Source organism: Schistocerca nitens, chromosome 7 (assembly GCF_023898315.1).
Source record: "Schistocerca nitens isolate TAMUIC-IGC-003100 chromosome 7, iqSchNite1.1, whole genome shotgun sequence".
Taxonomy (NCBI): Eukaryota; Metazoa; Arthropoda; class Insecta; order Orthoptera; family Acrididae; genus Schistocerca; species Schistocerca nitens.
Window position 1 is genome coordinate 380,731,721 of NC_064620.1, and position 14,736 is coordinate 380,746,456.

At 42.1% G+C, this 14,736-nt stretch overlaps 1 long non-coding RNA gene across 1 annotated transcript in view; it reads left to right on the plus strand.

Annotated features, from left to right (window-relative positions):
- The window catches only part of LOC126195341 (uncharacterized), a 30,474-nt gene extending 18,466 nt beyond the window's left edge, over window positions 1-12,008 (plus strand). Inside the window, exons 2-3 of the long non-coding RNA XR_007538583.1 lie at window positions 5,819-5,980; window positions 11,881-12,008. This is a non-coding gene — a long non-coding RNA (uncharacterized LOC126195341). The remainder of the gene's footprint in view (window positions 1-5,818; window positions 5,981-11,880) is intronic.
- The last annotated feature ends 2,728 nt before the right edge of the window (window positions 12,009-14,736 follow it).

Sequence of the window (14,736 nt, forward strand, 5' to 3'; positions counted from 1 at the left end):
TCAGGCTTGTCTGACATTTGGCATTACCCCCAAAGGCCTCACACTTAAAGTTCCCATCTCTGGCTGTAATCCTTCTTTCCATCAGTCCCTATACCAGTTCCAAACTGAACAATCCATTGCCCTCACCCACCTAATCCTTCACCTACACATCAACTCAGCCAATGAACACACCCGTCATCTCCTATCCTTAATAAAAGTCCTCAATCTTTCCTCTCCCACATCCACACCGACTGTTCAGAGCATCCTCCTACAGGCCAATCGCAAATTAGAACAGCATGCCACCCTCCACCTCAAAAAACTATCCAATCTCCTGGTTTCCCACCTCCAGAAAGGCAACTCACTCACCCTTCACAACCTGTCCAGCAAACCTCAACCTCCTCTCATTGCACACAGACCCAGTCTCTCCCATCTACTCAATCTCCCACTTCCAGCTCCACTCCCCCCAAAACCTCAAAATTCCAATCAACACAATCTGGAACCACAACACCCTAATTCAGTAGTTAACCTTTCCTCCAAACCTCTCTCCCGATCCGAAACCTCTGTCCTATCCAAAGGCCTCACCTTCAGCCCCACTCCCAGATTCAACCAAACAGCCCTTGTCAAAGATTTACTGTCCTACACCCGTACCCTTTGCTGGAAATATCACTTTGCCATGAAGAAAAATGATCCTAATCCTACCCCTAATGATCCAACTCCCCAAGACGCTATCCAAATTGAACCGTGCCTGGAACAGTTCCGTCCTCCGTCACAGCGGGACCCACCTCCTCTTCCTCAAAATCACCCTCTCCAAACCTTCCAGGAATTTCTGACTTCCAGCCTTTCCTCTCAGTCCTTCTTAAAAAACCTCAATCCTACTCCCAACATCACCACTGCTGAAGCCCAGGCTATCCGTGATACAAAGGCTGACCGATCCATCGTCATTCTTCCGGCGGACAAGGGTTCCACGACCGTGGTACTTGATCATCGGGAGTATGTGGCTGTGGGTCTGCGTCAGATTTCAGACAACACTACATACAAAGTTTGCCAAGGAAATCCCATTCCTGATGTCCAGGCGGAGCTTCAAGGAATCCTCAGAACCTTAGGCCCCCTACAAAACCTTTCACCTGACTCCATCAACCTCCTGACCCCACCAACACCCCGCACCCCTACCTTCTACCTTCTTCCTAAAATTCACAAACCCAATCATCCCGGCTGTCCCATTGTAGCTGGCTACCAAGCCCCCACAGAACGTATCTCTGCCTACGTAGATCAACACCTTCAACCCATTACATGCAGTCTCCCATCCTTCATCAAAGACACCAACCACTTTCTCGAACGCCTGGAATCCCTACCCAGTCTGTTACCCCCAGAAACCATCCTTGTAACCGTTGATGCCACTTCCTTATACACAAATATTCCACACGTCCAGGGCCTCGCTGCGATGGAGCACTTCCTTTCACACCGATCACCTGCCACCCTACCAAAAACCTCTTTCCTCATTACCTTAGCCAGCTTCATCCTGACCCACAACTTCTTCACTTTCGAAGGCCAGACATACCAACAATTAAAGGGAACAGCCATGGGCACCAGGATGGCCCCCTCGTACGCCAACCTATTCATGGGTCGCTTAGAGGAAGCCTTCTTGGTTACCCAGGCCTGCCAACCCAAAGTTTGGTACAGATTTATTGATGACATTTTCATGATCTGGACTCACAGTGAAGAAGAACTCCAGAATTTCCTCTCCAACCTCAACTCCTTTGGTTCCATCAGATTCACCTGGTCCTACTCCAAATCCCATGCCACTTTCCTTGACGTTGACCTCCACCTGTCCAATGGCTAGCTTCACACGTCCGTCCACATCAAACCCACCAACAAGCAACAGTACCTCCATTATGACAGCTGCGACCCATTCCACATCAAACGGTCCCTTCCCTACAGCCTAGGTCTTCGTGGCAAACGAATCTGCTCCAGTCCGGAATCCATGAACCATTACACCAACAACCTGAAAACAGCTTTCGTATCCCGCAACTACCCTCCCGACCTGGTACAGAAGCAAATAACCAGAGCCACTTCCTCATCCCCTCAAACCCAGAACCTCCCACAGAGGAACCACAAAAGTGCCCCACTTGTGACAGGATACTTTACGGGACTGGATCAGACTCTGAATGTGGCTCTCCAGCAGGGATACGACTTCCTCAAATCCTGCCCTGAAATGAGATCCATCCTTCATGAAATCCTCCCCACTTCACCAAGAGTGTCTTTCCGCCATCCACCTAACCTTTGTAACCTCTTAGTTCATCCCTATGAAATCCCCAAACCACCTTCCCTACCCTCTGGTTCCTACCCTTGTGACCGCCCCCGGTGAAAACCTGTCCCATGCACCCTCCCACCACCACCTACTCCAGTCCTGTAACCCGGAAGGTGTACACGATCAAAGGCAGAGCCACGTGTGAAAGCACCCACGTGATTTACCAACTGACCTGCCTACACTGTGAAGCTTTCTATGTGGGAATGACCAGCAACAAACTGTCCATTTGCATGAATGGACACAGGCAGACAGTGTTTGTTGGTAATGAGGATAACCCTGTGGCTAAACATGCCTTGGTGCACGGCCAGCACATCTTGGCACAGTGTTACACTGTCCGGGTTATCTGGATACTTCCCACTAACACCAACCTGTCAGAACTCCGGAGATGGGAACTTGCCCTTCAGTATATCCTCTCTTCTCGTTATCCGCCAGGCCTCAATCTCCGCTAATTTCAATTTGCCGCCGCTCATACCTCACCTGTCTTTCAACAACATCTTTGCCTCTACTTCCGCCTCGACTGACATCTCTGCCCAAACTCTTTGCCTTTGCAAATGTCTGCTTGTGTCTGTATATTTGCGGATGGATATGTGTATGTGTGTGAGTGTATACCTGTCCTTTTTTCCCCCAAGGTAAGTCTTTCCGCTCCTGGGATTGGAATGACTCCTTACCCTCTCCCTTAAAACCCACATCCTTTCATCTTCCCCTCTCCTTCCCTCTTTCCTGATGAAGCAACAGTTTGTTGCGAAAGCTTGAATTTTGTGTGTATGTTTGTGTTTGTTTATGTGTCTATCGACCTGCCAGCACTTTCGTTCGGTAAGTCACATCATCTTTGTTTTTAGATATATATTTCCCACGTGGAATGTTTCCCTCTATTATATTCAAATTATTTAATTTGATAGATACCATATACCACTGAATGTACTTGCAAAATTATATCATTGAATTTAGATGCATGAAAAACTAGTGCTTGACATGGGACACAGTAAAACTTCTACATCATGCATGATATTTTAGTTTATTACTTCTTTACTACAAACTCTAATGGTAACACACATTGTAGACAGTATCTACATATTCGACTGAATAGACCTGCAAAATTATATTGTTGCACAATACTCAGTTCAGGAGATAAGCATTGAGATGTGTGAAAAGCTAGCTTTTGCTCAAAACGGAGTTCAAATTACCCAGCTTATATTCATCCAGTGTTTCATAATGAGAGCATTTAGTGACTTCTAACAAAATTTAAACATAATTTTAATTTCTCACTTACTGCTTAAAAGCAAACTATGTTGCAAATAGATAGTGATGAAGTAATCAATTAAAATGTCACGCCTGATGTGGTCTTTTTACTGCATGAACAGTGGAAATGTAGTAAACTTTGTTTTGAGAAGGTTTGAAATTATTTGTAAAGATTGTTAGAAGTTGCTAAGTACTCTCATTCGTTAATACTGGATAAATAAAATCTGGGAATCAGCATGCCATCAGTTATGTTGCCTCAAGACTAACAGACAATTTCTAATTATAATTTTGTCTTAGAGTGTTAAACTTTTAACATAATATTATACCTTCTAATGGATGGATTGTGGCAGCATTTTGAATATGATCAATAATTACACAAAATAATTAAAATAAAATTGTTGTTGCCCTTGGAAGCCATTACATAAGCAATCTGCAAATGTGACAGTGTGCTGTGCCCCAGGTTTCGGAACAGACATATACTACTGTAGATGCTTTGGCTCTTCATGCAACCTTCTGTCCATAATTCAAGCTTGTAACAAAAAGTATGACCAATTAGGTACATAGAATTACCAAACAAGCATTTACTAATACATATCACTGTGTTTTCCTTATTTGAATAAATAATCAGATTATTAAGCAACAAGTAGCATAGAGGTGAAATGAGTCATAAAGGAGCATGAACTCCAACCCAGTGTTGCATTACAGAAGGAATTAAGATTTTGCAGAAACATAGGAGATTTATGTGACAGATGACAGTGGTACCATCCACTTATTGCCAAAAAATTGAAAGCTTCAAATCTGACAGCTGACATACTTTATCATCAGTACATTCCATAAAAGGAGTTAGTATTGCTGGCTTGCATAACTTCGCTATCAATTAATTTAAAATATTGGTTATTAGATAAAAATGAGACTGTGTGTACTATTCAGTGTAAAGGAATAAAGCACAATGTATTTCATGCATTGTTCTTACAACATATGACCGAGCGAGGTGGCGCAGTGGTTAGCACACTGGACTCGCATTCGGGAGGACGACGGTTCAATCCCACGTCCGGCCATCCTGATTTAGGTTTTCTGTGATTTCCCTAAATCACTTCAGGCAAATGCCAGGATGGTTCCTTAGAAAGGGCACGGCTGATTTCCTTCCCCATTTTTCCCTAATCCGAGCTTGTGCTCCGTCTCTAATGACCTCGTTGTCGATGGGACGGTAAACAGTAATCTCCTCCTTCTCCTCCTCTTACAACATATGTGAAAATCTCTATACATAGCCATTATTGAAAGTTGTTGCTCTATTGTACTGTAGTTGTTTAACATGAAAAGAACCAAATACAATGTTGCTATATAACCCTGTTAGCAATAGGTATCTGCTTATTGCGTAATTGTTGTTTTGGATGGTGATGGTATGTGTGTGGCAACCACAGGAGAACTGACACTGTGAAAATATAGAGAGAGGGAAAGAGAGAGAGAGAGAGAGAGAGAGAGAGAGAGAGAGAGAGAGAGAGAGAGAGAGAGAGTGGGGGGGGGGGGGGGTGAATACCTTTTTCTACAGTCACATGCTGAGTAAATTGTTTCTCATTGGCAGGTTCAGAAGAAAGGAACATTCATTTATTTATTCATCCTTCAATCACGTTGGGTAATTGGATACATCAGGTACACAATTTTTCAGGTGTAAAAGAGATTAAGAGTTTACATCATATAAAATTAAACACATTCCTACACAAAGCAGTAACAGACACAGTTAAGAAAAATATATCCAATTGTGTTTACATACAGTAGCCAGCACATCATCTTAATTTTATTCATGTGGAATCTGCAGAAGAATCTTTTACTTAAGAATTTTGTACACTTGTATCTAAGAACTAATTTACTTTGTTACATTTACATTTAAGAACTATTTTACACTGTAACAACATGCTAAGACCAGGTGACCATTTTAATTTTTGTTTGAAAGCAGACAATGTTTTTAAGTTCCTTATATTGCTAGGAAATTTGTTATAAAATAAACATCTGGCTATTTTAGATGCTTCGTCACTTAACTTGTTTCTGTCTGTATACATGTGGTACTTATCTTTACATCTAGTGCTGCAATTATGTATATTTCTGTTCATTAAAAGTGTGCAGTTTATTTGTAAGAGTGTAAATGCTTTACACATAAGGGAGAGTTTATAATACTTTTGTTAATAAATCTTCATTCATTACAGTATGTTCCATTTTGTCTGGACTATGCAAACTATTTACATTACATATACTTCGACCAGTATTCATTGTTTTAAATTGTACTTGCATTTACAGATGTGCACCTTGAATCCATTATAATAGGAAGAGCAGCTACATTAGAAAAATGCAAAAAAGAGGCTGATATAGATTTGATTGCACATACAGCAGAAGACTGTAAAGTGTATGCATACGAGGGGGAAGTATCTGCTGCACCGTCAATTTCATCCCCAGCATCAGGTTAGTGTACCATTTTTCTGTAGTTACATCTGTCACCATAGAACACTCATTGTAATCATTATGTTTTATGGAGTGGATCCTTGTGTTTAGATACCCATGCAAAAATAAACCCTATATCATAAACTTTTAAAAATAACATCTTTTTTTCAAAGGATAAGCATGATATTATGAAAGGATAGATTACTACTCACCGTAAAGATGACATATTGAGTTACAAACAGGCATAATGAAAAGATTGTTACAAATGAGCATTTGGCCAGAGACTTCTTCAGAAAAGAGAAAGGTACACATATTCACATAAGCAAGCATGCCTCACACACACATAACCATTACCCTTAACTGCTCTGGCCAGACTGGAACAGAAACACATTGAACAGAAGCAGCAATCCAGAACAGTGTGGGGCAGGATAGTAGGATGGAGGTGGGAGGTGGGAGGTGGGGGAAGGGGAATCAGCACTACCTGGCAGACCAGGCAGGGACTAGAGGTGGCAGGACAGGGCTGACAGGTGGAGCTTTGGGAGGCTGTGGGCAAGGGAGAGGTGAGGGAAAAACGAGGAGCAGAAAAGAGAGGAGCAGCAAAGGGGGAAAAGACCAGTGGATGCGCCAGCAGAGAGGAGTGCACAGTGAGAGTGAGTGGAGGTGAATTGTGAGGAGATGACAGGACAGAGGTGGTGAAAGCAGTTGGGTGGAGCATATAGTGACAGTATGTCACCACAGGTTGCAACCTGGAATTTCCATTGTTTGGATTTGTCAAGATGTTAATTTTTATAATTTGAATTAAAATCACTGGTTGTTTGAGGTAGTCTCTCCGTACAGACATTCAGTGTGGAAGTAACTCAAAATGTTAAGATGCAAGAGGTTACTTCATAATGCATCTGTTGTGTAACTGATGGATGTTCTAAATGAACTACACACAGCTGCTTGAAGTCAACGAGGAGCAGAAAAGAGAGGAGTAACAAAGGGGGAAAAGACCAGTGGATGTGCCAGCAGAGAGGAGCACACAGTGAGAGTGAGTGGAAGTGAATTGTGAGGAGATGACAGGACAGAGGGGGTGAAAGCAGTTGGGTGGAGCATATAGTGACAGTATGTTACCACAGGTTGCAGGTTGCAACCTGGTTCTTTCCTAGAACTATCCATTACCTCTGTAGCCTACAATATCAGCAATCAAAGCAAAAACGTAAACCTACAAGCCAATATAAAGTTTTGTGTGCATATTTTACATTTTACCTTTTCATTCTAGTTTCTGTAAAACTGTCACAAACATCATATATTGTTATATAAATATTGCAAAATACTTATTTCACCTACCTACCTTTACAAGAGCAAAGAGGTAATTGCTTATCCTTCCAGGAAATATTTTATATTTTTGGTCACAACTGGACTTATTTTTGATGTTGTCCCCTATTAGGTCAATCTGCTTTGTTCAGTAATTTTCCACTGAGTAATGATACTTCATTCATGAATTTCAGTTCTGTAAAGTCTGCAAAAATACCCATCTTTGGCTGTCATAACTTCTACACTGCACTCAAAATGTATTCCAACCAATTGATTTAGATGTGGGAATCAGAGCATGTAAAATCAGGTGAATTGGATTAAAGATCCAGCATTTTGTGCTTAAAATTCACCAGAATCACACTGGGACAACTATTTTATGAGAAGTTGCATTGTTCTAATTAAAGACACTTTTTTCATTTGCAATCCATACCTCTTCTCAAATATTTTCCATCCATTTGGTCGGAAAAACATGCATGGTATTTATTATTACTGTTTGAGCCCTTGCAATGTGATCTGTCAGAAAAATCCTTTTTACATCCAAAATAAAGCTGTCTGGCATATGAAATGAATTTCACAGGACCCTTCCACCCAGTGTTTCAATTACAGTTTCATTTTCTTGTGCTGTGATTGACCCATTTCATATGCACTGAAAAAAATTTTGATTTTTTTCATCAGGATTATATTTTGGGATGTTCTTTCAGCTTCTTCAGCAGAGGAATGGCCAAGCTTGAATCAGCAACAAATTTTGAACTGTTGAATAGGAAGGAACAGAATCCACCAACTGTGGATGGATATCATTGGCAATAAATAGCATTAAAAATGATTATTTTATGACGGCAGTATGCACCAGTTGACTGATTTCAGCAAAACACACAGCAACAGACTATTTAAAAATTAATTCAAATAAAACTTTGCTTTGGACAGTTTTGATATCTGACTTACATCATTGTACAATTCCTATCAACATAAAAAGGGAATTTAACGTAACAATGGAAAATCCAGGATGGAATGTAACAATATTATGAGAAGGAAAGTTGCTACTCACCATATAGCAGAGATGCTGAGTCACAGATAGGCACAACAAAAAGATTTTCACACTTAAAGCTTTCGGCCAATGGCCTTTATAAACAATAGACACACATACGCACACACACGACTGCAGTCTCAGGCAACTGAAATCACACTGCGAGCTGCAGCACCAGTGCATGATGGGAGTGGTGACTGAGTGGGGGAAAGGATGAGGCTGGGGTGGGGAGGGGGAGGGGTGGTATGGTGGGGATGACGGGCAGTGAAGTGCAGATTTTGTGGCGGGCAGGAGGTGGGGGGAAGTAGCAGAAAAGAAGAGAAATAGAGAGAAATAAATAAAAAATTATATAATAAAAAATTATATAATAAAATAAATAAAAAAGACTGAGAGTGGTGGTGGAATGACGGCTGTGTAGTGCTGGAATGGGAGCAGGGGAGGGGCTGGATGGGTGAGGACAGCGACTAATGAGGGTTGAGGCCAGGAGGGTTACGGGAATGTAGGATGTATTGCAGGAAAAGTTACCACCTGTGCAATTCAGAAAAGCTGATGTTGGTAGGAAGGATCCATATGGCATAGGCTGTGTTTTGCACCATGCCCAGCAACAGGATGGTCCGCTTGTTTCTTGGCCACAGTTTGTCGATGGCCATTCATGCAGACAGACAGCTTGTTGGTTGTCATTCCCACATAGAATGCAGCACAGTGGTTGCAGCTTAGCTTGTAGACCACATGACTGGTTTCGCAGGTAGCCCTGCCTTTGATGGGATAGGAGATGTTAGTGACTGGACTGGAGTAGGTGGTGGTGAGAGGATGTATGGGACAGGTCTTGCATCTATGTCTATTACAGGGGTATGAGCCATGATGTAAGGGATTGGGAGCAGGGGTTGTATAAGAATGGAGTATATTGTGTAGGTTCAGTGGATGGCAGAATACCACTGTGGGAGGGGTGGGGAGGATAGTGGGCAGGACATATCTCATTTCAGGACATGACGAGAGGTAATTGAAACCCTGGTGGAGAATGTAATTCAGTTCTAGAGTCCTGGGTGGTAGTGAATTACGAGGCGACTGCTCCTTTGTAGCTGGATGGTGGGGCTTTGGGAGGTGGTGGGGGACTGGAAAGGTAAGGTATGAGAGATTTGTTTTTAATTACAATCAGTGAAGGCTTCAGTGAGATCCTCGGTATATTTCGAGAGGGACTGCTCATCACTGCAGATGCGACGACCATGGATGGCTAGGTTGTACTGAAAGGACTTCTTGGTATGAAATGGGTGGCCGCTGTCGAAGTGGAGGTATTGCTGGTGGTTAGTAGGTTTGATATGGATATATGGAGGTCAACACCTCAGTCTGTTGGGCATTGGAAAAGCTAGTGTTCAATAATGGTAAGGCCATTGGCATTAGGAATGTTAGTGTACAGGGAAGTGCCCCCACTGAGAGAATCTCTGCTCTCGTAGATCAACACCTTCAACCTATTTCCCAGAACCTAACCTCCTATATAAAATATACCAACCATTTCCTCCACCGACTCTCCATAGTTCCTGTACCTTTAAAACATGGTGCTCTGCTTGTCACTACTGATGCCACCTCCCTGTACACTAACATTCCTAATGCCCATGGACTTGCCACTATTGAACACTACCTTTCCCAATGTCCGACAGATTCCAAACCAACAACCTCCTTCCTAGTCACTATGAACTATGTCCTCATCCACAATTACTTCTCCTTTGAAGGCATTACCTACAAACAAATCCGGCGTATGGCTATGGGCACCCGCATCGCACCTTCCTATGCCAACCTATTCATGGGCCATCTAGAGGAATCCTTCCTAAACACCCAGAATCCTAAACCCCTCACCTGGTGCAGATTCATTGATGACATCTTTGCTATCTGGATCGAACAAGAGGACACCCTATCCACATTCCTCCAGAACATCAACAACTTCACCCCCATTTGCTTCACTTGGTCCTACTCAACCAGCAATACCGCCACTTTGACACCTGCCACCCATTCAATACCAGGAGGTCCCTTCCGTACAGCCTAGAGACCCACGGTCATCGCATCTGCAGTGACGACCAGTCCCTCTCAAAATATACCTAGTGTCTCACTGAAGCTTTCACTGACCATAATTATCCTCCCAACTTTGTACAGAAACAAACCTCCCATGCCTTATCTTTCCTGTCTCCCACCACCTCCCAAAGCCCCGCCATCTGGCCACAGAGAAGCAGTCCTTTCATAACTCTGTACCACCCAGGACTCTAGAACTGAATTACATTCTCCAATAGGGTTTCGATTACCTCTTGCCATGCCCTGAAATGAGAAATGTCCTGCCCACTATCCTTCCCACCCCTCCCACAGTGGTATTCCGCCATCCACTGAACCGACACAATATACTCGTCCTTCCTTACACAACCCCTGCTCCCAAATCCTTACCTCGTGGCTCATACCCCGGTAATAGCTGTAGGTGCAAGACCCGTCCCATACACCCTCCCACCACCACCTACTCCAGTCCAGTCACTAACATCTCCTATCCCATCAAAGCTCCTATCCCTACAAGCTAAGCTGCAACCACTGTGCTACATTCTATGTAGGCGTGACAACCAACAAGCTGTCTGTCCACATGAATGGTCACCTACAAACTGTGGCCAAGAAACAAGTGGACCACCCTGTTGCTCAACATACTGCCAAACATGATATCCTTCATTTCAATGACTGCTTCACAGCCTGTGCCATATAGATCCTTCCCACTAACACCAGCTTTTCTGAATTACACAAGTGAGAACTTCCCCTGCAATACATCCTACATTCCAGTAACCCTCCTGGCCTCAACCTTCATTAGTCACTGTCCTCACCCATCCAGTCCCTTCCCTGCTCCCATTCCACCACCACACCCTGTCTTTTTTTTATTTGTTTTATTTGTTTCTCTCCTTTTCTGCTACTTTCACACCACCGTTCCCCTGCCCGCTGCCCAACCTGCAGCACTTCACTATCCACCATCCCCACCATACTATCCCTCTCCCTCCCCACCCCAGCTTATTCCTTTCCCCCTCCCAGTCACCACTCCCATCATGCATTGGTGCTACAGACGCACTGTGATTTCAGTTGACTGAGACTGTAGTCATGTGTGTGCATATGTGTGTCTATTGTTAACAAGGGCCATTGGCCAAAAGCTTTAAGCGAGAAAATCTTTTTGTTGTACCTATCTGCACTCAGCATCTCTGCTGTATGGTGAGTACCAACTTTCCTTCTCATAATATTGATAAAAAAGGAATTTTTTTATGTCATTGCCACAGAGATGTCATGCTGAAAAATTTATTTTCGTCCTAATACAAACATTGTTGCATTACTACAATTTATATCTCATCACTGTAATCGCAGATTTTCATATTTTGCTCATTTAGATGTTTCTTGTTTCATCCTCCGTTGATGTAATAGCAAAATACCATTTAAGGTTTCACATATGATACTGACACTTAGTATTTGTAGCTTGTTTATTTTTACATCTATTGCTCACTTGGCTCTTTTAAGTTTCCTCTTTATTGGCAATGCTCTTTGTATTCCTTCTACATGAATAATCCATTAATGAGAATAATTTTTATCTTTCCAGTTTCTTGTGCTGAAAGTCAGACTACTGGTGTGTGCGTAAACTGGGGTCCTCAGTTTGCCACTCGGATTGAATCAGAAGGACATACAGATGTTTGAAATGTTGTACCAGATATAAATAATTCCTTGTGGCTGTGAAACTAAACAGTTGTTTATACTCTTATATGTACAGACACTTGACCTGTTCACCAGGTGCAGAAAAGTGATTCTATTTTTTACAATGTATTTTTATGAATCTGTTGGATGATTCATGGACATAGATTTTTCTAAAGAATTTGTACATATCTGAACATATTCTTTTTGTAACAATGTTATTTTTTATCTTTAATATTTGTTGTAATTTTTGCTCATAAAATGTATTTCTGGACATGTGGAACATAAAACAAAGAATAAGAGTGTTATGTGTAAAATCACTAGTGTTATAAATGAAATGCATTTATGACAGACTGATTTTTGCAAAACCATAAGTAAGTCTACAAGAAACACATCATTGTTATAATTCTGCCATATATTAGGCTATGGTAAACCCGTTACACATGAATGTGTAGTAACATATTAATGGAAAATGTTGTTGAAGCTCCATGTATAAATTCATCAAAGAAAGATACAGTATCAATGATCTCTTATTCCACTTTAAACCTCAGACTATTGGGTCAGCTGCTCAGCAAATCAAAACATCCCCATTTGTCATTCACACTATGAGATCGAAGTCTCATGTAAATCAATAAAAACAAACTGAATGAAGCCTAAAGTGATCTCTCATTTTATAACATCAGGAAGACTTGAAAATTATAACATGTAAAAGGTGCGTCCTTCATCACCAACTAGGTTTAAATCATACATCATAATGTGCATGGGAAATGTAAATGATCAAATGGACATAGCAGCAGCTTCATCAAAACAGGAGGTTTGTTCTTATTACGTAAAAGCTATACTGCAAGCTGAAGAACTAACAGTTTTATCAATACTGGTGTTGTACTGCAGTGGACAATATCCAGACACACTTGAATAGGGCTGAAATAAACACATGCACAAAGTCAGACATTTCATTTGTTGTTTAGTGCTATACATGAGGTATGGGTTAAAGATGTAACACAATTTGAGCTGCTGCCAGTACAAAAATATCAAATGTTACAAACAAGTTACCGATCATCAAGCTTTGGCGGAAACACAGTATTTTCTTCACAATAACTGTTGCGTTCTACTAAAATGTTGATCTTTGCTTAGAATGTACTTTCATATTAGTTTCACTGCCCAGCATCCAAAGAATTTTGACCGTAACTGGGGAAGTGAGCAAACCATAAAACCGCATATACTTTTCCTGTGTCACATTTTAGTGTAGTGAGTTAAGTTGTTTTAATTGTTTTTCAGTTTTACAAATTTCTGCAGGATCTTTATTTATGTCACTTGCAGGAGATGAAAGACTTGCAAAATAAATAAATTTATCACTTTGTAAAAAGTTTTTAGTAGTTAAAACTAAGTTGACTGTCACTTATTTCTAGAACAAATGTCTGGAATTATTCTTTCTGAATGATAAGCTTGAAATGGAAAAGGATATGGAGAGAAATTGGCAATAGCCTTTTCTAAGGAACCTGCCTCGCATTCACCTTAATGAATTTGGGGAAAAAGTGGTAAACTTAATATGAATGGGTGGACAGAATTTTAAACTCGGGAGTCCTGAAAATGAGTCTACTGTCTTACATCAGCACCATCTCAAACTTCATTTGCAGGCTTCTGGTTTCCATGCATGTCACACCCTGTTGTGTTGTATGACATTTTTTTTTAAATTTTCATTTAATTTAGTAATCAGTGTTTGTAGACTTGATCTAATCTCTGAACTGAAAATATTTAATTTCTAAGCAGATCTCTCCTTCCACTGAAGAATATTCATGAAAATTTTCTACTTCATTCAACAAAGATGTTTTCTTCTATTTAAAAGAAAGTGACTTCTGAATTATCTCATTTATGAACATCCCTATATACAAAAGCACACGAATTCCACTACACTCCTGGAAATTGAAATAAGAACACCGTGAATTCATTGTCCCAGGAAGGGGAAACTTTATTGACACATTCCTGGGGTCAGATACATCACATGATCACACTGACAGAACCACAGGCACATAGACACAGGCAACAGAGCATGCACAATGTCAGCACTAGTACAGTGTATATCCACCTTTCGCAGCAATGCAGGCTGCTATTCTCCCATGGAGACGATCGTAGAGATGCTGGATGTAGTCCTGTGGAACGGCTTGCCATGCCATTTCCACCTGGCGCCTCAGTTGGACCAGCGTTCGTGCTGGACGTGCAGACCGCGTGAGACGACGCTTCATCCAGTCCCAAACATGCTCAATGGGGGACAGATCCGGAGATCTTGCTGGCCAGGGTAGTTGACTTACACCTTCTAGAGCACGTTGGGTGGCACGGGATACATGCGGACGTGCATTGTCCTGTTGGAACAGCAAGTTCCCTTGCCGGTCTAGGAATGGTAGAATGATGGGTTCGATGACGGTTTGGATGTACCGTGCACTATTCAGTGTCCCCTCGACGATCACCAGTGGTGTACGGCCAGTGTAGGAGATCGCTCCCCACACCATGATGCCGGGTGTTGGCCCTGTGTGCCTCGGTCGTACGCAGTCCTGATTGTGGCGCTCACCTGCACGGCGCCAAACACGCATACGACCATCATTGGCACCAAGGCAGAAGCGACTCTCATCGCTGAAGACGACACGTCTCCATTCGTCCCTCCATTCACGCCTGTCGCGACACCACTGGAGGCGGGCTGCACGATGTTGGGGCGTGAGCGGAAGAAGGCCTAACGGTGTGCGGGACCGTAGCCCAGCTTCATGGAGACGGT